The sequence below is a fragment of the Heptranchias perlo genome, chromosome 4, assembly GCF_035084215.1.
Source record: "Heptranchias perlo isolate sHepPer1 chromosome 4, sHepPer1.hap1, whole genome shotgun sequence".
Taxonomy (NCBI): domain Eukaryota; kingdom Metazoa; phylum Chordata; class Chondrichthyes; order Hexanchiformes; family Hexanchidae; genus Heptranchias; species Heptranchias perlo.
In genome coordinates, this window is record NC_090328.1 from 43,629,264 (window position 1) to 43,654,872 (window position 25,609).

General features: G+C 42.8%; 1 long non-coding RNA gene across 1 annotated transcript in view; it reads right to left on the reverse strand.

The window, feature by feature from the left end:
• Nucleotides 1–612: 612 nt before the first annotated feature.
• Nucleotides 613–25,609, reverse strand: part of LOC137320480 (uncharacterized) — a 30,462-nt gene continuing 5,465 nt past the window's right edge. Inside the window, exons 2-3 of the long non-coding RNA XR_010962544.1 lie at nt 22,262–22,427; nt 613–2,074 (exon numbers count right to left, since the gene is read on the reverse strand). This is a non-coding gene — a long non-coding RNA (uncharacterized lncRNA). The remainder of the gene's footprint in view (nt 2,075–22,261; nt 22,428–25,609) is intronic.

Genomic DNA, 25,609 nt, shown 5'->3' on the forward strand with positions numbered 1-25,609 from the left:
CGAGGTTAGCTATTTGCTTCCCATCTCTTCATATCTCCCTTTTCCATTCGCTGCAAGTAATATGCATAACCTGCTGTTGGATGCCTAAGTGCAGTGAAGTTTACTGATGCAATTTTCCAGTAACTGCAATTGCGTGATTCTGAGAGTCATGAACAATTCTATAGTTAGGATAGCATTGTTTTTATCTTTCTATTTTCTTCTGTGATTTTGTAAGTTAAACTGCTGCATTTATATGGAACACACATTTCATTCTGCTAATTTTTCCTATTTTCTGTTTCCAGGCTCTTATTTATTCTCTCTGTAACCTCTCTGTAATGGCTGGCAAAGCAGTCACTCGTTATTGTCATATTGTTTGTACCACTTGCGACACTGCTTATTTGTGTGTCATTGTTTTTTAAATGCTGATGGTAAGACTGGGGCGATTTTTCTGGGTATAACGTCCCAGGAGCACCTGAATGGGAGTTGTAGTCAATCAGAAATATGGCGGAGACCCACAACATTACGTCGCCACTCAAATCGCACTGCCCACAAACTTCTTGTGCTGCTCCTAAAAGGGCCTTGAAGGAGGCATGGCTATGCAAACCAATACTTTGTTTTGCGTTTGTGATATAAGAACAACTTGCAATGCGATTTCCTGCCTTATGCAAGCTCTGCACATAAAAAGAGGGCGCTACTAAAAACCAAAAGTTTTATGAGTGCTGTGAGGCCTGAGTCAGCAAGTAGTCTGAGAGTAGGAACTTTCTTTTTACAGAAAACATCATTGCTTTGCTTCTATATTGCACTTAAAAAGGATATTGTGTCCCAAAAGTTTGGCCTACAGTGAAAACAACTGTCATAGCTTTAGACAGTGTCATCCAGAATGACCTCTTTATTCCATGCCTCCATCTTCACCTTCCTCTGCAATAAAGACATCTTTGGACAACATACTTTGCATCCATCATAGGTTGAATGATGGTGAGAGGGACTATTATAAAAATCTCACCTCCCAGTAACATCAAAAGGACTTGGCACAAAACATAATCTGCAGCCAGTACTTTTATTGCACATACATCCAATTGTAACTGTCAACCTAATTCTTTCCACCACAGTGCATCCATCCCCTTTTTAACAGGAACTGTCTTTTGTGCATGGCTAACTAGTCTGGTGCTCCGTCTAAGTGGTTCTCCTGAGAAAAGAACAGGGCAGGATGATGGCAGTTGTATGTCACTGTCAGGCTCCAGGACCCTAGGTGGCTGTCAATCTCTGTGAACTCGACACACCAGATGGGCCAGTTTCAGCCTGCATCTCAATTACTGTTTTGGGACAGCATGGCTTAGCCTGCTTTCAAGCGCCTGTGCAGTCAAGGAGAGGGAGGGAGACTGATAGCGTTGGAGATGGAGCCTTCAAGAGAGAAAGAGCACCAACATCCACGGTCTATTTCAACCTTCTCCTGGCCTCTTTGCCACTCTGCCTGTAGATCTGAAGGTTATTAGATCCCATGACAGGATTGGCAGAGTGCATGGTGGACATTATTTCCCTCCTTGTCTGAGCAACATCTTCTGCAAGCTTGTCCATGGAGGCTGCTGCAGTGTAGCCAAGGGCCTGTATTGCAACAGTCTGTGCATTCATGAGAGAACCTAACATTGGCAACAAAGCGTCAGATGGCCCTGGAGCTGTCACTCACTCCGTGCTTTCAATATCATGCATCAGCACCTCACGTGTGTGGGATGTGGACTGCTCCACCCTTGTCACCATGTTAAGGAAGCTGCTAGGTACATCATTCATTGACTACAATTGTCTATTGTGCTCTGAAAGCAATTTTCTTTAGAAACATGGGCTATGGAGATCTGGATCCACAACTTGGGCAGCTGCTGGAGGAGACCCTCTCCTCTTCCAAAAAGAGGCCTCCTCTTTTTTCTACTCCTGCACTTCCTGTTCCTCTGCTCCGTGATTCTACCTCAGTGCTCCCCTCATACTTGATCTATGTCCTCCAGAGCGCATGTAGCTGGGCTGCTGCATGCCAAATCTTGGAATTGTGATGGGATGCCTAATAAGTTGCTTCTTGCAGGTCCAGTTTCTGCTTTTCATACCGTTCCTGTGAAGATAGAAATAGGGACAAACATCAAGGCAAATTAACAGTTAAATGAATGTGTACTAATGGGCTTCATCTTGACTGTCATCTGCATGGGAAGGTCTTGAAATTTGGCATTTTCGGACACATTGGTCAGAATTAGGAGGGAAGGAAGGAAGGAGAACAATGCACCTTCAGTGGCGACAGCTCCCTCCGCTTCACCATCTCATGCTACCTCTCTCAAGTTGCATTGCTGGTGCTCCATTGCCCTTTCCTCAAAGGGGGTAACTTCCTGAACTACAGCAGACCCTCCTCCAATAACTGTGGCCTGCCTTCTGTTATATGTCTCTGTAGGGGAAGGTGACATTTAAGACTCCCCATGACTTACTACTACAGCATCATGATCCCGAGCAACATTCACAGTGCCTTTTCCCCCTTTGTATTCAGAAGTAGTTGCAGTCACTGTGAAAGTGGTGCTGCTTTAGTTTCATGTATTAGATTGTTGCAGATCTAGTGTGACTAGTGAGTCAATCCTTAGTGTGTAGGAGACGGCACCGTCCTAACATGATGCTATTTAATTAGCTCACTACACTGAGTAGTGGGAAATACTAGGTAGTTGCCACAAGCCTCAGAGACACTTTTAAATCTGCATAAAGGCTCATACTTTCCTCCTCCTGGTGAAATCATTATACATTTTTCAGCACTGCTCCCATGTCCCTGGCACAATGCTGTTGCTGTTGATGGCCTCGGCCACATCTTGCCATGACCTGCGTGCTATGACCTTCATGGTCTTCCTTCCAGGGAAAATAGAGCACGCCTCCTCTGCTCTACCTCTTATAACAGCTGTTCAATAGCCTTGTCATCAAAATAGGCTGCCCTCGTGTGACCAGTGCTCTTTACTGCCATGCTGCTGGAGTCATTTTTTTCTACTCCAAGTGCAAAATTTTGCTCCTTTGCATTGTGACTCTAACGATTATTACCTGGTAACAATCAATTCACAGAAGCACTGCGGGATATTTGGTTGCAAGTTGGAGGCTTCCAAACGGCTCACCCAGCTTTAGTCTTACCTGTTTCCTCCACATGCTCTGCCAAGGCCCCAAGATGTCCCAGCTTCTTTTAGCTGTCAATTCAATTCCCTGTGTCCTTATCATCATTCCCGCTAGGAGGCCTTAACGCCTTCCCACATAACACTTATGGTATCAAAATTACCTTTGAGAGGAAATCAGGGTGCAAAGGAGTGACATCAGGCACAGCACTCTTTCAGTGCGCTGTCCTTGCATAGCACTTATTTCTATGGGCCCCGGGAGAATCAAACCTGACATTTCATAGCTGATGGTAATCTGGGTATCACAATTCCAATATCTAAAATTATAGAAAATGGCAAACGATTTTTGTTAATATTCAAAACATCACACAATTTCTCTCTCATGCAGCACTCCGATTTTTATTTTCAGAAATGAATATTTGCTGTAATAGCCTACCATTTAATGTCATGCTAATTAGAATAAATAGCTGAAGAAAATATTTGGAGTGAACAAAATGCTGGAATCAGTGTGCTCAATTTCCCTTAGAATAATGGTACAATTTGTGCCAGTGGAATATTCCACTTTAACTTCTAGCATCAACATACTATGTATCAAGGGCAAACAATGCGGTCCGTCATTATTAAAGTTATGGAAAACATTAATTAAAATTTTCTCTAGGGGTGCATTCACACTCCAGAGGAATTTTAACTCCTGGATGGAAAGCCAGTAAAATATGCAGGCCGAGAGCCCGGGAGGTGCAGCAAGAGGCCCAGTCCATTTTGACAGCCAGGCCACGTTTAAATGCAGCTGGCTAGCTGCCCTACCGAAGCGGGCATCTAGAGGCAGCTCGCCAGCTTCTGGCTGCTGAATATCGGGCAGCCCAGAGGCCGCTGGGTCTGCAGTCAGATAAATGATCGAGGAGGGGTGGGGGAGGGTTCGGGAGAGTACTGGAACGAGGATGGGGAGGAGCCCTGGATAGCTGCGGCCCAGACTTTCTTTGTGGGGCATGGAGGAGAACTCCGCTTCTACTGAGCAGGGCATCTACACCTAATGGTCTGCTCAGTAGTCCAGTAAAATGTCTTTGGAGTCCCACCTAAGTGATAGGACTCCAATTTACATCTACTTATGAGGTGCCTGCCTGAGTCCAGCAAGTACCTCAACCACCCAGGAAAACAACAGCGTTTTTTTTTTAAAAGCCATGCGACAAAAACAGACTGCTCTCATTTAACTCCTGTTCCGTCCGTTTTTTACCAGGCAGATGAAATTTATATCCTCCCTCAGAAGTTTAGCGTCACTGCATAGTCAAAACCATTTCATACCAGTGATAAACTTGGAGCATAAATTGGACGCCAAGGCTTAAACTGACTCCAAAGCAAAGCAGAATGAGACTAGTGCAAAGCATCTTTTGCAATGACGTTACAGTTGTAATATGAATACACGGTAAATTGAGAAGATCAAGGCCCATAGTGTAAATCAAGAAGTAGTTTCAAAAGCCTTTAGATTTAAGGAGGATCATTGACTGAGGAAGATAAGAAGCTGCACTATTTTCAATTCCAGGTGTGTTGTTGCTAATAGTGTGATGAGTTATTTTCCCCAAGTATTCATAGAAACACATTTTTCCCTTGGCTTCGCTAGTCCTTTCAGTGCCTGCAGCAGATAAAGAAACCTATACTGGTTTTAACCTTACAATTTTAGTACAGAATTGTGCAATGCAAGAGTTAAATTAAAGGTCCAGGAAGTAATTTTTGTCTTTTACCAATACAGAGATACATTTACAGGTATAATTATATTAGTCAGTTTTGATTACAGCTGTATGCCTAATATGATGAATAGCTCTTTTATGCTGGTAGTCTTTTAAATATGCCATACATTATTAAAATTTTATATAGGTCAAGCTCTTCAAAAAGACCATCTTAAAAAAGTTTTTAATTCTATCCAGAAACAGTTGTTTCTCTTATGCTAAGGGAAATCATAATGAACCTATCAGAATAAAATGAATTCCAACTTTGAGTGTTAACTATCTTTAAAGTTGCAAAGAAAGGAAAATGGAGGGGAAAAAAATAAAAAGATTTTCTTAGGACAATGGATAGATTCATGGACCTGTCACAAGAACTAACAGCAGAATGACTGCTTGCTACTCCTTGTTGTTTATTCCTCAAATACTTCTATTTGTTTTGCAAAGTTTTAATTATTTTCCTCTGTGGTTCTTTAGCTCTTTTGGTAAAAAATAAATCTTAGTACGGCTTAACATTAAGTTGACCTCATTGGCTGTTTAATCTCTGACTTGGATAAAGCCACCCACGTTGCAGAGCTAATTTCCAATCTAACAGGGGCTGAGTCAAAATAGGTAGCTTGCTTCTGCTCCAAAAACATTTCTATGAAATAGACCACAGAGACTGGGTTCTCATAAAAGCTGTTGAAATTGGACATTTCAAATCAGATAGGATACAATGCTTTTCCTCAGCACATTCCAGACCAGGTTAAGGGTGTGTATCATTCTTAGTTTCTATCATAGTTTTATGCCTTGGGCCCATATGTTGCCTTGCCTTTTTCCTTTTCCCATTCATTTGGTCCTACAGGGCTATGAGACTGGGAATACAAGAGATTTCAACAATGGCTAGTGATTTAAGGAATTGCAAAAGCAGTGCAAGCCCTTCTCCTTCAGGCTTGCCTATCCTACTTTCCACACATTGGCCTAGAAATTCGATGGTGCCGCACCTGCTTTTAGGGTACTAAATGGGTGCCTAGGCCTCCAGTATGGCGGGCAGGAAGCTCACACTCATTACAAGCTGGAAGTGCACTGCCTGCCATATTGGAGTCTTACAACACCAGGTTATAGTCCAACAGCTTTATTTGAAATCACAAGCTTTCGGTGCTTTCCTCCTTCGTCAGGTGAGTGCAGGGTTCCATAAAGGCACAGCATATATAGTCAGAGAACAATGCCTGGTGATTACAGATAATCCTTCCAACTGCCCGTTATCACACCTCGGCAGAGAGATAGTCACAGCAATCAAAGGAGTGGATGGTGTTCAGACAGAGAAACATTACAACCCAGACTACTGAATACACAAGCGGTCAGATCACAAAGACAGAGAGAGAGAGAGAGAGAGAGAGAAAATGACCAGTTGTATTAAAAACAGATAACTTTTTTTTTCGCTGGTGGGTTTACATGTAGCGTGACATGAACCCAAGATCCCGGTTGAGGCCGTCCTCATGGGTGCGGAACTTGGCTATCAATTTCTGCTCGACGATTTTGCATTGTCGTGTGTCTCGAAGGCCGTCTTGGAGAAGCTTACCCGAAGATTGGAGGCTGAATGTCCTTGACTGCTGAAGTGTTCCCCGACTGGGAGACCATGCAAACACTGCGACAACGGATGAACGGACACCGCACAACAATCACCAGACAGGAGGGTTCTCTCCCAGTCGGGGAACACTTCAGCAGTCAAGGACATTCAGCCTCCGATCTTCAGGTAAGCGTTCTCCAAGGCGGCCTTCGAGACACACGACAATGCAAAATCGTGGAGCAGAAATTGATAGCCAACTTCCGCACCCATGAGGATGGCCTCAGCCGGGATCTAGGGTTCATGTCACGTTACATGTAATCCCACCAGCGAAAGAAAAGTTATCTGTTTTTAATACAACTGGTCATTCTCTCTCTCTCTCTCTCTCTCTGCCTTTCGGGTGTTGCTCATTCTCTCTCTCTCTCTCTGTCTTTGTGTTCTGACCGCTTGTGTATTCAGTAGTCTGGGATGTAATGTTTCTCTGTCTGAACACCATCCACTCCTTTGATTGCTGTGACTATCTCTCTGCCGAGGTGTGATAACGGGCAGTTGGAAAGATTATCTGTAATCACCAGGCATTGTTCTCCGACTATATATGCTGTGCCTTTATGGAACCCTGCACTCACCTGACGAAGGAGGAAAGCTCCGAAAGCTTGTGATTTCAAATAAAGCTATAACCTGGTGTTGTAAGACTCCTTACATTTGTCCACCCCAGTCCATCACCGGCATCTCCACATCATGCCATATTGGTACAGGCAAAATAATAGGTGTCCAGGGACCGTGCCTGAAACAGGCATTAGGCTCTTTACATATGAAAGAAAGGGCCTAATGCCTGTTTGAGGCCCCCTATGCTATATTGGTTGCCCTGGACACAGCCGGTGCCATGTGGGCCACTGCCGGCTACCGCTCTCCACCCACAAACACCCCCCGCCCCCGATCACAACCTCGACTCCCTACGATCACGGCCTCAACAACCCTTCCCTGCCCCCCACCCCGATCGGTACCACCACCTTCCGCGATCCCCTCCATCCCGAGGACATCCAAAAGCATTTCATATCCAAACAATTATTTTTGAAGTACAATCATTATTGTTATGCAGACAAATGCAGCAGTCAATTACCACACACCAAAATCACACAAACAGCAAATAGCGGTGGTTGGCGTGGAATGCCGCAGCAATGCAGAGGCTTCTGCCTGGCCGCCATATATACATGACCAATATATCTGAACAGGCAGATGGGCCCTGATTTACTATCTCATCCAAAATACGGCACATCTAACAATGCAGCATTCCGTCAGTATTGTGCTGAAGTTTTTTTTTATTCGTTCATGGGATGTGGGCGTCGCTGGCAAGGCCGGCATTTATTGCCCATCCCTAATTGCCCTTGAGAAGGTGGGGGTGAGCCGCCTTCTTGAACCGCTGCAGTCCGTGTGGTGACGGTTCTCCCGCAGTGCTGTTAGGAAGGGAGTTCCAGGATTTTGACCCAGCGACGATGAAGGAACGGCGATATATTTCCAAGTCGGGATGGTGTGTGACTTGGAGGGGAACGTGCAGGTGGTGTTCTTCCCATGTGCCTGCTGCTCTTGTCCTTCTAGGTGGTGGAGGTCACAGGTTTGGGAGGTGCTGTCGAAGAAGCCTTGGCGAGTTGCTGCAGTGCATCCTGTGGATGGTACACACTGCAGCCACTGTGCGCCGGTGGTGAAGGAAGTGAATGTTTAGAGTGGTCGATGAGGTGCCAATCAAGCGGGCTGCTTTGTCCTCGATGGTTTCGAGCTTCTTGAATGTTGTTGGAGCTGCACTCATCCAAGCAAGTGGAGAGTATTCGATCACACTCCTGACTTGTGCCTTGTAGATGGTGGAAAGGCTTTGGGGAGTCAGGAGGTGAGTCACTCGCCGCAGAATACCCAGCCTCTGACCTGCTCTTCTAGCCACAGTATTTATAAGGCTGGTCCAGTTAAGTTTCTGGTCAATGGTGACCCCCAGGATGTTGATGGTGGGGGATTCGGCGATGGTAATGCTGTTGAATGTCAAGGGGAGGTGGTTAGACTCTCTCTTGTTGGAGATGGTCATTGCCTGACACTTGTCTGATGCGAATGTCACTTGCCACTTATCAGCCCAAGCCTGGATGTTGTCCAGGTCTTGCTGCTTGCGGGCACAGACTACTTCATTATCTTGCGAATGGAACTGAACACTGCAATCATCAGAGAACATCCCCATTTCTGACCTTGTGATGGAGGGAAGGTCATTGATGAAGCAGCTGAAGATGTTTGAGCCTAGGACACTGCCCTGAGGAACTCCTGCAGCAATGCCCTGGGGCTGAGATGACTGGCCTCCAACAACCACTACCATCTTCCTTTGTGCTACGTATGACTCCAGCCACTGGAGAGTTTTCCCCCTGATTCCAATTGACTTCAATTTTACTACGGCTTCTTGGTGCCACACTCGGTCAAATGCTGCCTTGATGTCAAGGGCAGTCACTCTCTCACCTCACCTCTGGAATTCAGCTCTTTTGTCCATGTTTGGACCAACGCTGTAATGAGGTCTGGAGCCGAGTGGTCCTGGCGGAACCCAAACTGAGCATCGGTAAGCAGGTTATTGGTGAGTAAGTGCCGCTTGATAGCACTGTCGACGACACCTTCCATCACTTTGCTGATGATTGAGAGTAGACTGATGGGGCGGTAATTGGCCAGATTGGATTTGTCCTGCTTTTTGTGGACAGAACATACCTGGGTAATTTTCCACATTGTCGGGTAGATGCCAGTGTTGTAGCTGTACTGGAACAGCTTGGCTTGAGGCGCAGCTAGTTCTGGAGCACAAGTTTTCAACACTACAGCTGTGATGTTGTCGGGCCCCATAGCCTTTGGTGTATCCAGTGCACTCAGCCGTTTCTTGATATCATGTGGAGTGAATCGAATTGGCCGAAGACTGGCTTCTGTGATGGTGGGGATATCGGGAGGAGGCCGAGATGGATCATCCACTCAGCACTTCTGGCTGAAGATGGTTGCAAACGCTTCAGCCTTGTCTTTTGCACTCACGTGCTGGACTCCGCCATCATTGAGGATGGGGATGTTTACAGAGCTTCCTCCTCCCGTTAGTTGTTTCATTGTCCACCACCATTCACGACTGGATGTGGCAGGACTGCAGAGCTTTGATCTGATCCGTTGTTTGCGGAATCGCTTAGCTCTGTCTATAGCATGTTGCTTCCACTGTTTAGCATGCATGTAGTCCTGAGTTGTAGCTTCACCAGTTTGGCACCTCATTTTAGGTACACCTGGTGCTGCTCCTGGCATGCTCTTCTACACTCCTCATTGAACCAGGGTTGATCCCCTGGCTTATTAGTAATGGTAGAGTGAGGAATATGCCGGACCATGAAGTTACAAATTGTGCTGGAATACAATTCTTCTGCTGCTGATGACCCACAGCGCCTCATGGATGCCCAGTTTTGAGCTACTAGATCTGTTCTGAATCTATCCCATTTAGCACTGTGATTAGCTATGTGCTCAATTTTTGGATTGGAGTTTGAACCCATTCTTTCTGACTCAAAAATTGTGTGGTCTGAAGCAATATGGATCTCAACTTCTTATCACGACCATGTGGTAAATTATGAGTGCTTCTCTGTTAATCTTTTTCTCTCCATTTTTATCTTTTTTACCCACTGGGACCCAGACCCCACCAGAGTTTCTTGGATCTGTCAGAGGAGATGTGCCTTCGCCACCTGTGCTTCACCAAGGAGATTTTTCCCTGGATCAGGGTTGTGCCCTCAGTGTGCTATCTTGTTCTACAAAACAGGAAAATGGACGTGAGATGCTGGAACTTGAAGGAGCAAACTCACGGTGACAGACAGGCCAAGTTGGGTGTCAGTAAGTTCCTATGCATCATGCATCTAGGTTATGTTACGATGACTTGGAAGATGTATGTGTAACAAAGCTTTCAATTGTACACTATCACAAAGGTGTGCCCTACTGAGGTGTGGGCATACATGAGGTGCAATGAAACAACTATCAGTCTGTGTGAAGGTTTGCCATGGGCAAGCAGTAAGTGTGATTTAAAAAAAATTAACAGGCAACACTTTGTGGCATGCAGTATAGCTCATGTAAGCACATCACTCCCATAAAGCCTCGATTTTCACCCAGCCCGCCCGGTGGGAATGGTGCAGATGGGGTTTTAAAATGGCGGCCAGGCAGAAGCCTCTGCATTGCTGCGGCATTCCGCTCCCACCACCATTTTAACTCCTGGCTTTTCGGTGTGCAGAGGCCGCCCACCGCACGCTGCTGGGGGCCTCATAAATATTGAAATATCGGGGTCCGATGAGGTCATTCTGACTAATGTAATTTTAACTCAGAGATGCGTGAATCACACACATTCTCCAAGCTGCCAGCAATAGATGGCAGTAAGCAGCATGGGGCCAGAAGAGAACCCAGATATGTAATGAATTTTTAAATTTTTGAAAGATTCCTTGTGGGGTAGGAGTGCTCCTCTTGGCCTAACCAAGACTCCTTAGGCCTCCTCTGCCTTAGGCTTCCCCCTCCACTTCCAGACACAATCATCCCAGACACCCCTCCTGCCTGATTTATCTTGTTAGGGATCATTTCTTTCAGTCCCCAGCGACGATCTGCAGCCACTCAATTTCCCACTGGCCTCCACATCATCGCTTCTAGCTTCCGGCAGGAGTTGATGTCAGGAAATGTAACTGAAGCCCGGGAGTTAAAATCTCTCGGATCTCACACTCTGAGGGGGGCCGGTTGGATCGCTGCTTGCTTTGGCTATGCACCCCCGATTACCGCCCTGAATTAAGATTGGGGCTTAAGTCTGTTCATATTCCTTTTTCCGTTCGAAACCTATCGATTAAACAGAAATTCTTTTACGCAATGAGTTGTTATGATCTGGAATGCATTGCCTGAAAGGGAGGTGGAAGCAGATTCAATAATAACTTTCAAAAGGAAATTTAATAAATATTTGAAGGGGAAATATTTGCAGGGCTATGGAGAGAGAAAGGTCAGGGGAGTGGGACTAATTGGATAGCTCTTTAAAACAGCCAGCACAGGCACTATGGGGCAAATGGCCTCCTTCTGTACTGTATCATTCAATGATTCTATGAAACAACCCTACCACAATGTCACAAACCTCTTTTCCCATTAGACTACCTGGGTTCAGAAGGGTGTACCATCGCCACAAGGCTACGTAATTGTCTCTCCATGAAACATAAAAATGCTCTTCAATCAATCAAAGGATATCACCACTTTGAAGCCACAATATTTACTCTATTTAGTAGACTACTTGAGAATGGACAGATGCATACACACCACAAAGCTACAAATCTCTTTGCCCACTAGACTACCAGGAATAAAACGCATATGTAACACCAATGAGTCTCCAAATCCTCTGCCAACAAAACTATTAAGGATTGAATTAATAGTGTTAAATAATTACATCTATTTTTGTAGCTAGAGCAGCATTCACAGATACCAGCCAATTACTCAACAACTACCATGAAAGTAGGAGAAAATGACAGCTGGCTTGTTCTGTTGACCATAAGTGGGCTGAACCAGAGAAATGACTGGCTGTGATGCTGAAACAAACACTAATATATTAATGAACAACAACAAAAATGTACATTTATATAGCACCTTTTAACATAGAAACATGTGCCAATTTGCTTCACAGAGGTATAATCAGCCAAAAATAGATGCCAAGTCAAAGCAAGCGATATTAGGAGGGATGACGAAAAGCTTGGTCAAAGAGGTGGGTTTTAAGGAGTGCCTGAAAAGTGGAGAGGATTAGGGAGGCAATTCAATGGAAAGAAAAATCGGGCAAGGTGTGTAACGGGCCGCCGATCCACTACCACCCATTTTATGCTGCCGTTGAAGTTGAAAGTTCAGCCCGAGTGTCCAGACTGGGAGAAGTTCATCAATTGTTGCACAGGAACCTCTAATATTAATAATTTTTAAACCATCAAATCAGATTAGGTACTAATTGGAGGGGGAAAGGGAATTAACAGAATATTTCAGTGGCAGGTGGTTTTAGATCCTTCCTGATTTGGCAGATAATGGAAGAAAGGGATTTAATGGTCCTCCCCTTTTTTTCTCAATTGCACAAAGCTCCTGTATAATACAATCCCAACAGACCAACAGTTTCCAAGAAAAGTGAGTCAGAAGTCTTGGGGGGCCCATTATATCTATCCAATGAACTTTAAGTAGTTGGTTAGTTTGAAGGCTAGTGAGCCAGAAATGAGTTCAACCAATTCGAAGTATCAATTAATTGCAATCAAGAACAGGTGCCAACAAGTAGAAGAGAAGTATATAGAAACATTTATTACATTTCTTTGAGTTTCATTCTTGCTTCTGCTTGTAATTTGAATAGTTTAACAGTTACATCTTGTATACTTCCCTGATGTTGCTTTCTACTTCTTCATTTTAAGAAAATAAACTGTCCTTTATCACATTCAGTCAGCACTTAAGAGCTCTGGGTGAAATTCAAATAGAGACTATTCAGACTATCTGGAGAACTCAATGTTTGTATCCTCAATATGTATTCAGGGTGAAATTGATCTTCTCCAATAGTGTGAAACGGGCAATAGCAAATCAGCAGCCCGATTTATGAAATCAATTGAAAAGAGATTTGGGCGTGGTGTAAAGCGGACTGCCAATTTGCTAGCGGCTATTTCACAATACTGGAGAAGACTAATTTCACCCCTATTATGCCTTGCCAAATGTCCAGATTCTGAACGCTGAAGCCTTATATTTCAGCCACTGTGTTCATATTTTGGAACCATTGTGTAACTTTATTACATTTTATCACGCTGTTTGTTTTATACATTAAGGTCTATTGATGCGCACTGCGCTGAAAATTTATCCTATTTACTGAGGGTGATCCTGTTCATACCTGCTAGGATTTGGGTGGTTAGTTGCTGCTGATATCATCTTTGATCCCAGGGAGATTATTATGGCTTTCTCCTGTGATTATTGAACCTCTGTCATTTCTGATATATTTGTACTACATGCAGTTAAAATTTCTTTTATTACGATGACAATTGATTATAGCATCAAAGAGAGAACTATCTCATTTGATTCATTTATAAATTGATGGTAAATTAGATATTTAACAAGGATGAAAAGGCACAAACTAGGCCTATGATTCAATAAATATGTTACAATTAAGTTTTCCTGGCGGCACACCAATACAGGTGTAGCTTATATACCCAATACAAATGTTGGAACATTTATACTCTGCATAACTTGTAGTTATGGTAAAAATTCATCTTCTGTACTGATTCCATTTCTTGTGATGCAGTACTGTGCTTGTTGTTTTGGGTGGGAAAAATTGTGAATGAAAATAAATCCTTTTAATGGCAAAGTATAGGTTTATCTAATCATTAATTATAATTTATAGGATGTCTCAGACTCTTGGACAAGACATAAGGAATCAACTGATATGTGATCCTTCAATTATTCCTAGCTTCTTTTTCTTCCTCATAAGTTTCCTGGTCTTCATTTTGTTATCTCTCCTTTGAACCCTTATTCCTCCTAAGCTCCAAATAAGCCATCCTACATGCTCTTCCTCCTCCCTGCAGTCTCAACATGCATCACAAGATACCCTGGCCAACACTCCTCTCTCAACCACCATCACCAAGAGATAAATAAATTGATTATTCATGTTATTGCTGTGCACAAAATGACTGCCACATTTGCCTGCATAACAACAGTGAACAACACTTCAGTGAAATTCATGTGAAACACTTTGGCATGCTCCTGAGAGACACTATATACAGTCTTTTCATTCCTGCTGTTGATATCAAGATTTATTGCACTGCCTCCTACTCTGACATACTGTAGCATAGGACCGCAAATTTGCAGAACTTTTTGCCTATCTTAGTCTAACCTTCCTCCTACAATCTGCAGACTTTTAAAACCCAAGGTTGATAACACTTAACCACTACGTTTGATTTAAATTGCCTTCTGTGCTACTGTTCACAATCTTGGTTGTACCCTGTGCCTCCATTGCAGTATTGGCAGTAACACAGGAAGAAATGCAAAGAAAAACAGACTACATGAATGAACAGAACACAGTTTTCACAGTGAAATTTACCTGTTGTCTATTGCTCTTCATAAGAACGTGGGAAATAGGAGCAGGAGTAGGCCATATGGCCCCTTGAACCTGCTCCGCCATTCAATAAAATCATGGCTGATCTTCTACCTCATCTCCACTTTTTTGCCCTATACCTTGATTCCCTTAATATCCAAAAATCTATCAATCTTAATCTTGAATATAATCAACGACTGAGCATCCACAGCCCTCTGGGGTAGGGAATACCAAAGATTCACAATCCTCTGAGTGAAGAAATTTTTCCTCATCTCTGTCCGAAATGGCCGACCCCTTATCTTGAGACTATGACCCCTAGTTCTAGACTCTCCAACTAGGGGAAACAGCCTCTCAGCATCTACCCTGTCAAGCCCTCTAAGAATCTTATATCTTTCAAAAAGATCACCTCTCATTCTTCTAAACTTCAGAGAATATAGGCCCATTCTACCCAATCTCTCATAGGACAACCCTTTCATCCCAAGTATCAATCTAGTGAACCTTTGTTGCACCCACTCCAAGGCAAGTGTATCCTTCCTTAGATAAGGAGACCAAAACTGTACACAGTACTCCAGGTGTGGTCTCACCAGAGCCCTATATAATTGCAGCAAGACTTTCTTACTCTTATACTCCAACCCTCATGCAATAAAGGCTAGCATTCCATTTACCTTCCTAATTGCTTGCTGTACCTGCATGTTAACTTTCTGTGATTTGTGTACAAGGACACCCAAATCCCTCGTTTACCAACATTTCTTAGTCTCTCACCTTTTAAAAAATATTCTGCTTTTCTATTCTGCCTACCAAAGAGAATAATTTCACATTTCCTTACATTATATTCCATCTACCACCTTCTCGCCCACTGTCTATGTCCCTTTGCAGATTCTTTGCGTCCTCCTCACAGCTTACTTTCCCACCTAACTTTGTATTATCAGCAAACTTGGATACATTGCACTCTGTCTCCTCATCCAAGTCATTGATATCGATTGTAAGCGGCTGAGGCCCAAGCACTGATACTTGCCACACCCCACTAGTTATAACCTGCCAACCCTAAAATCACCTGTTTATTCCTACTCTCTGTTTCTGTCCATTAACCAATCCTCAATCCATGCTAATATATTACCCCCAATCCCATGAGCCATAATCTTGTCTAACAACCACTTACATGGCATCTTATTGTATACCTTTTGAAAATCCAAATATACTTCATCCACTGGTTCCCCCTTATCTACCCTGCGAGTTGCACCCTCAAAAAACTCTAATAGATTGGTTAAACACGATTTCCCTTTTTTAAAATTGTGTTGACTCTGCCTAGTCATATTATGTTTTTCTAAGTGCCCTGTTACTCCATCCTTATTAATAGATTCTAGCATTTTCCCTACTACTGATGTCAAGCTAACTGGCTTATAGGTCCCTGTTTTCTCTCTCCCTCCTTTCTTGAATAGCGGGGTTTTGTTTTCTACCTTCCAATCCACATAACATGAAAAACAAAACATGAGAAACATTGGCTTTTTGATATGGGGCTAGCTCCGTTACAAGTCAGCGTTGCTAGGCTGATTGACACTAACTTAGAAAGTAAAGTCTCTATTTCTATCTCTAACTGTTCCAAATTCAAAAAAGGTAACCTTTGCCCCCTCTCAAACTTGCTGCATTGAGGTTTGGTTTGCCAATCACAGCTACCATCCTAAAACAGGACGCCCCACCCCTCTTGGTGGGAGACTCATGGCAAATGCATTGCATGTTTAGCTAGGCCTTCTGCTGTGCTAAATGAATGAAACCAATCCAATATTATAGGTGTGAACCTCTCTGGACAATGCTAATGACACCCCTTTTATCTCAAACTGATATGGTTCTGAGTATACAGAATCCTGTTAGCTACTTTGTCTGGTACCTCAGCTGATGGACCTAATCAGCATCCTGGAATAACTTGTGTGTTTAGGAACAGAAGTAGGCCATTCAGCTGCTCGAGCCTGTTCCACCATTCAATTAGATTATGGCCGATCTGTACCTCAACTCCATTTATCCTTTGTTCAATATCCCTTGATACCCTTATCTAAAGGTTTCTGGGAGTTAACTCTTTGGGAATCAAATTTAGTTTCATAGTAACATCACAACATAAATTAACCACCCACCCAGGTCCTTATATTAACTGAGTTCAAGCACAATATGGAGCAGAGACCTGGTGTCCTCAGTACCTGCCAGAAATCTTGTCTCAGTCAGCCCTCCTGCACCTGCCGCTTACCCAGAATTGCCACTGGATTTTCAGCCCCATAATATGAAGCATTGCTACTTCTGGAAAAGAGTGATCTGCTGGAATTTACAAATAATTTAGTGTTTTTAGCAAACTGGAGAACATATACAGAAATACTAAACTATCCCTGAAAACAAAGATCAGACTATAAAATCACAATGTCTTATCTGCCCTACTACACAGCACTGAAACTTGGCCAATGACAAATACTACAGAGAAGAAATTTGACTACAGATATCTTTGCAAGATTCTCAATCAGCTGCACAGGTAAAGTTACAAACAGAACAAAGAAAGAACAAAGCAACTGTCAATAATAAAACTAATGAAGCACCTTAATTAGCCAGTTGACATACTCAGGATTCAAGATCCACTGCTTCAAGCATTGAAATGGCAGCGTAACAGAAAAAGAAAGCGATTAAGGCCAAAAGTAATCTCGGCAAAGCACTGCAGAGAAGCTAAATCCATTTACTAAATATAATCTAGATCTCAAGTGATTCTATTAGTCCTAGAAATAAACTACTGATTAAATAAATAAAACTAGAGATGGCAGTACAGGCTGTGTGTCCGGATTGTAATATGTGGGAGTTTGTGGACAGTGAGACTGTCCCAGATTGCCACATCTGCAGATAATGTCTCTGGCTTGAGACACTCCAGCTCAGAGTCTTTGAGCTGGAGTGTGAGTTAGAGACACTCCGACACATAAAGTACACTGCTCTTATCCAACAGGTACGAGGTACTTGATACCTGTGAGGATAAGGATGAAGGCTGCAAGGAGGAGGCCCAGAATGCTAACCATGGCACCATGGAGCATGGGGCAGTCCAAGGGGATGGGGGGGGGTGGTGGGGGGAAGTATTAGAATCAAACGGTTATAATCATAGGGGATTCTATAATCGGGGATAGATAGCGTCCTCTGCAGTCCCGACCGAGAGTCCAGAAGGGTGTGTTGCCTACCTGGTGCAAAGGTAAAGGATATCTCGGAGCAACTGGAGAGGAACTTGGAAAGGGAGAGGATGGATCCAGTTGTCGTGGTCCATGTCAGCCCCAATGACATAAGGAAGAACAAGGAGGAGGTCCAGCTAAGGGAATATCAGAAGCTAGGAGCTAAATTAAAAAGCAGGACCTCACTGGTGGTAATCTCAGGATTACTACCCATGCCAGGTATTAATTGGCATAGGGATAGGCAGCTCAGAAAGATGAATGCGTGGCTGGAAGAGTGGTGTGGGAGGGAGGGGTTCCATTTCATGGGACACTGGCACCAGAAATGGGACAGGAAGGAGCTGTACCACTGGGATGGGTTCCACCTGAACTGGAATGGGACCAGAGTCCGAGCGGAAAGGATAAATAGGGTGGTGGATAAGGCTTTAAACTAACAAGATGGGGGCAAGGATCTGGTAGCAATAACAAAAGCTTAAAGATAAAAGAAACAGGAGACGAGTGTAAAGGTCAGATCAGGGTAAGGAATAAAGATAACAAACAATCAAAAAACAAATACAGTTATAAAGCAGAAGTATGAAAGGACTGTTAAAAAATAAAATAAAAGGAACAGCTATTAAAGATTAATTAAACTGCCTGTACAGCAATGTACACAGCATCCAAAATAAAATGGGGGAACCGGAGGCAATAATCCATAGCCAGGAATGAGATGTATTAGGAATAACTGAAACATGGCTACATGAAGAACAGGACTGGCAACTAAATATTGCAGGCCACACGATAATCAGAAAGGATAGGGAATGAAGAAGAGGGGTGGAGTAGCTGTACTAATTAGAGATAACATAATGGCAGTAAAAAAAGGGGACATAACTAACAGAAGGAAAGAAACAGAATCCATATGGATTGGAATAAAAGATAAGGGATCGATCACACTAATAAGGGTATACTACAGATTACCTAATAGTGGAAAGGAGATGGAGGAAGAAATATGTAAGCAAATATGTGAAATGAATAAAGGACATAGAATAATAATCATGGGAGATTTTAACTATCCCCAAATAAACTGGCAAGAAGAGGTAGGTAATGGGGTACAGGGAATGGAAATTTTACAATGTGTGCAGGACTCCTTTCTTACCCAGTATGTAAAAAGCCCAACAAGACAGGAAGCACTGCTGGATTTAGTAATGGGAAATGAACTAGAACAGATAAGAGAAGTAAGCATCAGGGAACATCTAGGCAATAGCGATCACAAGGTTTAAGATAAAGATTGAGAAGGATATAAGTAAGACAAAGGCCAAAGTAATAAATTGGGAAAAAAGCTGATTTTCAGGGGATGAGAATGGAACTGGGGAAAATAAACTGAAAAAATGCACTGATAAACAAAGAAATAGAACAGCAGTGGGAAACGGTGATCAATAAAGTCCAGGAGAAATTTATCCCACTAAAAACCAAGAAGAAACTAGCCAGTAATAATACACCATGGATGAAAACAGAAATAAGGGCAAAATTGAAACTAAAGAGAAAGGCATTCACTAAGTACATAAACAACAAAGGAAACAATGTCAAAATGGAATATGAAAATGTTAGGAAAGAAGTTTATTAAAAAAAACTATTAGGAAGGCAAAGAGAAACTACAAAATTAAATTATCAAAGAATATAAAAGGCATATAAATAGTAAAAGAAAAATCAGGATAGGGCCACTAAAGGATGCACAAGATAAACTCACAGGTAATGACAGCGAAATGGTAGAAATATTCAATAATTACTTTGCCTCAGTATTTATCAGGGAGACTAACATGGTGCGCATGACATTGGAAGAGATCTATAAAGATATTTAAGATAGAAAGGGGAGAGATAATTGATGAACTAATCAAACATAGAGAGGATAAAACCCCTGGTCTGGATGGATTGCATCCACGCATATTAAAAGAAGTTAGGGAAGAGATAGCAGAGACATTATTAGATATATATATAAAAGTTCATTAGAAAAGGGAATGGTGCCAGAGGACTGGAGGACAGCTAATGTTATTCCTATATTTAGAAAGGGAGATAGAACAAGTCCAGGGAACTAGAGACCAATTAGCTTAATGTTGGTGGTAGGAAAGATAATGGAATCCTTACTCAAAGATGTAATAGAAAAACATCTACAAACCAAAAAGATACTAAAGAATAGTCAGCACGGATTTCAAAAGGGAAGGTCATACTTGACCAACCTTGTTGAATTCTTTGAAGAAGTAATAGAAAGGGTAGACAAGGGTAATGTAGTAGATGTAATATGTTTGGATTTTCAAAGACGTTCGATAAGGTACCGCATTGTAGACTCATGACTAAGGTCAGTGGATGTGGAGTCAGGGGACAGGTAACAGAATGGATAGCAAGCTGGCTACAAAACAGGAAACAGAGAGTAGGGGTTAAAGGTAGTTATTCAGACTGGCAGAAGGTGGGAAGTGATGTTCCACAGGGATTGGTGCTGGGACCACTATTCTTCACCGTTTACATAAATGATTTGAACTCGGGAATCAGAAGTACAATTTCAAAATTTGCAGACAACACCAAGTTGAGGGGTATAGTTAATACTGAGGAGGACTGTGACAACATACAGGAAGATGTTAATAAACTTGCAGAATGGGCATGTAATTGTCAAATGAATTTCAATATAGATAATTGTGAGGTATTACATTTTGGTAGGAAGAATGAGAGGGCCACATATTGCTTGGATAATAGTCTAAATGGGGTAAAGAAGCAGAAGGATCTGGGGGTACAGATACATAAATCGCTTAAAATAGCAACACAGATTAATAAGGCCATAAAAAAAGCAAACCAAGCACTGGGGTTTATTTCTAGAGGGATAGAATTGAAAAGCAGAGAAGTTATGTTAAACTTGTGTAGAAGCTTGGAGTACTGTGAACAGTTCTGGTCTCCATGTTATAAAAAGGATATGGAGGCACTGGAGAAGGTGCAAAAAAGATTTACTAGGATGATACGAGAACTGAGAGGATATACTTATCAGGAAAGACTAAACAGGCTGGGGCTCTTTTCTCTAGAAAAGAGAAGGCTGAGAGGAGAACTGATAAAGTCTTTAAAATAATGAAAGGGTTTGATAGGGTAGGCGTAGAGAAGATGTTTCCACTTGCAGGGGATACCAGAACTAGGGGCCATAAATATAAGATAGTCACTAATAAATCCAATAGGGAATTCAGGAGAAACTTCTTACCCAGAGAGTGGTTAGAATGTGTAACTCACTACCACAAGGAGTAGTTGAGGGGACTAGCATAGATGCATTGAAGGGGAGGCTAGATAAACACATGAGGGAGAAGGGAATTATTGACCCAATATGCTGATTGGGTTTGATGAAGCAGGGAGGGAGGAGGCTCGTATGGAGCATAAATACCGGCATGGACCTATTGGGCCAAATAGTCTGTTTCTGGGCTGAACATTCTATGTAATTCTATGACCTTCTAATAGCTGACATCACCTGGGAAAAGGAATAGCTATTAGTCAAAAACAGAATAGGAGCTGGCATTATGGGAGCATATTGCAATAGCTGGTGGCACTAGAGCAGAACAGGTGATTCTGGCTGTAATATCAGGCAGAGATCCATTATACTACTTTTATGCCGATGTGCAATCTTCAGGTTGGCATTTTAGATGTTTCACTTAAATTGAGTAAAATCTTATTTAAATATATTTAAATTAAGCTTGGTGAAATTTTCTGCTGGCTTAGCACAGGATTGAACTGTGTGCATCTTTCACCCATTTGGACTGGACTTAAAGGAAGCTTCATGTGTGGCGATGCTCGTAACAGGGCATTATTTTTAATATCCAGTTTTTAGTGCTGTTTTTTGATAACATTTTGACCATTTTTATAATTACTTTTAAATTTTGTCATAACAGTAGGCTATATTTATGTGGAACATAAAATAACAATTTTCCAGTTTACTGGAAAGCTGACTATAATTCAAACTACAACAAGGCTACAACAGAACTGAAAAAAAATTGGGCATGTAAATTGGTCTCTTACAATAGAAACGTTCACAGGAATTCAGCCAATGACAAGGCATCTAAGCACAAGCTACAGAGTCAGCAAGTCAAGTTTAAATTAATGATGGGGCTTGGTTTTGAAGCACTCCAAATATGATATTTCATGGTTGGTCATTATGAGATGAAAGGAGGTCTGCTAGGGAGATCAGAAAGTACCAGAACTTTATTGCCCACACCTGCTGTTATGTGAGCAACCACATCTACAGGCCATGACCCATCTACCTGGCATTGACGAAGGGGAACTGACTCTGCAAACTGAGGCACAGGGAAGCCAGTTGCAGATCTGTGCCATCTGATGCAAGGACATCTGCAACTAACCTGCAGCATAGGGATATAACTGCCAATAGCAGTCAAGGTCACCTCTTTCCTCGACATTTCTGCCTCCTTCCAAGCAAGCATTATATCAGCCAATGTGATGTCCACACAGATATAAAACTGATGCATTGTCAGTGCATTCTTTGCCTTTCCCATTGAACAACAACAGCATTACACAGCTACCCAATGTCACTGCACTGCTACATTTACTTATGCAGAGGGGTGATTGATGGCAACTGTCTGGCGATCCTTACCACTCCTCCTATAGCATCACCACTTGCTCCATCTCACCTGTGCCTTTTAACTCACTGGTGCTATCTCCTCAAGCTCCCTCACATCCACATACACAGGATGTGTGTAGCTCTTCTTGCGCTTGCAAACTTTGATGAGAGGGTTGCCGGTGAGGTGCTATCTTGTTCTGGGCTTCTGACGGTGCTGTAAAGCTGTTCTTCCAGGCCTACAATGATAAAAAAAAGAACAAATGAAAAAAGAACAAAAGAACTACCGATGCCAAGATATGCCTTCAAACTGAGCTTGTATCACAAGATACTAACTGTTTGTGATGATTGTGTGTTTGTGTATCTGCCTGTGAGTGTGATTGATTGGGAGGGGGGGATTAGATACAAGAGGTGGATGATACTTGCTCTGAGCTTGGAGGAACGTTACTGCTTCACCTTCCCCTATTCCCTCCAGGCTTAATCTGCAACGATGTTTAGGGTGGCCTACTCCAATGGAGTCGAGGCCTATAATTTCTGAGCATTCAGGCAGGCTTCCTTGTATTATGTGCCATCTTGTCATGCAAGCAGATGAATAGCCCTAAGATTCTGTAAGTTGAAGAATAACATACATAATGATAGATGTGTTCATCGTTCAGCCCATTTCACACTTATGGAGCAGCATCTCCACTTCACCAGCCATCATATAGAGCGTTTGGATGCTGTACAGCTTTATCAATTGCTCAGAGACTCTCTTTCCTAGATTTACATTTATTTTGTCTCTCCTTTGTTTTTTTTCCTCCCCTTTGAAAAAGCTGAAAAATACATTTAAAATATTGTCAGCCTTTAGAAAGGCTGAGACAATGATGTCTCCTACATGATCACTTACCTTTAAGTAGCTACAACTCTTTAAATATTGCCTGCAGCCCTTTAAAGGCTAATCATTTAAGCAATTACCCCTTTCTGCCAGAGCAAAATCTAACCTGGGCAGCAGCTCATTATGCATGGCTAATTAGGACTGAACTTGAGAAATCCCACAAGTTCAGTTCAGCTCAGTGTTTGCAAGTGTTAAGAATGTTGTGCTCCAGTCCCATCGTTTCAGCACTGGGAGCTGAAAATTCCCTCTTATGCCATTAGGCCACTATGGGCCCCATAAACAGGTATCCTTCACCTCCACCTCAGTTTCTCAATAAAAAAGATCTGTGGTTCAAACTCATGGGCCCATGATTTCCTGAAACAGTTTAATGGCGAAATTTTCCGAATAATGCCGAGATTTCCTGAGAATCTCATCACCATATGCCAAAACTTAAAAGCTGGTGTGAAACAAATGGAGATCAGCGTAAATAATCAGGGCCTGAAGAAAGTGCCGAATTAATGCCATATTCCTTCTTTAAGTCCCTCTTTATGCATGAAAATTAAAGTTTAAAGCCATCAATGCATCATTTACACACAATAGACACACGTGTGTTAGAAAATGCAATGGTGGATGTTATTCAATTTTTAATACAAATCATTCTTATAATATAAAGATGCATTCAAAGATACAGAAAATACATTTTAAGTCTCAGTGAGGAGAAATATTAAAATATTTCTGAAAAAAATCATGAAACACCAGAAATAAGACTGGATCCAGTTGCACCTAAAGTTTGAGGCGTAATTTTACAGTCCATTCAGAACTGGCGCAAATTCGAATGAGCTATTTTTTGCATGGGGACAGAGCTATGTTAATGAGAGGCAGAGGTTTCGTGGAAGAAATGTAAAAGATCAAGGAAATTCGGCCGTAGCATAAAAAGGGGCAGGTAACGTACGCCCAAACTTTCTCGCTCTTTTGCCGGCTGCGTTCAGGAAAACACGGTCTACATGCAGCCTAACCAGCGGTCCTTAAAGTGACCGCTGGAAGCCGCCACCAAAAAGGTAAGTTTGTTTTAAAAAAATACTTACCTGTTAATTGGAGCCGGGAGGCTCCTCCCAGCTTGCTTGCGGTGCTGAAGACCATTGCCGGTTTCCTCCCTCTCGATCACTTCCCTTCCTGTCCCAATTGACCACCTCTCTCCCAATCGTTTCCGTTCATTCTGATCACCTTTTCCCCACCCACCCCTCCTTTAAAGGACCTACCCGATGGTCGCTGTCAGCAACAAGAGCAGCCCGAAATCCATTGCCAATCTGCCAGCGAGCTGCCTGGGGACACCCAGCATGAGTCTGCAGTTCGCCGGTCTCATTTAAATGAGGCCCAAGGCCCAATATCTGGTGGGCCTTGGGACTACCTGTTCTTGCGCAGGGAACGATGTCAGCAGGGAACCAATTTCGAAGCCCTTGAATTAGTGCTTAACATATTCATCTTCCTTACTGGATGCCTGCTACATAAGAACATAAGAAATAGGAGCAGGAGTAGGCCAATCGGCCCCTCGAGCCTGCTCCGCCATTCAATAAGATCATGGCTGATCTGATTCTAACCTCAAATCTAAATTCATGTCCAATTTCCTGCCCCTCCCCGTAACCCCTAATTCCCTTTACTTCTAGGAAACTGTCTATTTCTGTTTTAAATTTATTCAATGATGTAGCTTCAGCAGATAATTTCACAGAAACCCGCTGACAGTTTAAATCCAGACATAGAAATTAAGGAACGTGGGGATGCAAACTTTTGCTCCTAGCCCCAGGTGAATTTAAAATAAAATTGAATATACTTTTTCTGTTGAGGCCACTTTAGGCTCCATCCACACCTGGAAAACCTGAGCCCAACGCCTGCTCTATTCAGGGCAGCTGAATTTCCCTGAGGGGTTTTAAAACCAGGGTTAGGCCCCTCATTAGCATATGCAAAGGGGCCTAATGCCTAATTTAGGTGTCTGCCCGAGACACCTGAAAATCATCCAACGCCAATTTCAATAAAAATCATCTTTTAATTGCGATAAACCTCTGCGGTTCAAATTCAGGGCCCCTGATTTCCTGAAACAGAGTAACGATGAAATTTTCTCATCAGTGAGTTACGCTTAGATTTCCTGAGAAATCCTGGTTTTCCAGGCATCCTTGCGGTGCAGGGCATAGCCCTGCCAAATTGGTCATTTTTGCCAACCCTATTTATCCGGAAAACGGGCGCAACAATGACCAATTTCTACTCCATGGTAATCTCGATGGACGTTGGTTATGTCATAGAGAAGGTAGGTCCAATTTTAACTCAGCAATGGTCCAAAAGTGGCATCAGCTCACTTACCGACCTATCTACTCTGGCATGCTGGTTGCCGGAATCTCGAATAGGGTCCTGAGATGGGCGGCCGGTGTGGCCACCTGTTTCAGACGGAAGGCCACTTGTAATATGCAAATCAGCACCATATGACATAAATAGGACCCCGATTGCGATGCACACCTCTTGCCCATTTGTACCAGGCGTGAGCGGCCAAACCTGCAGCAGAGTTTAGTATGAGTGAAA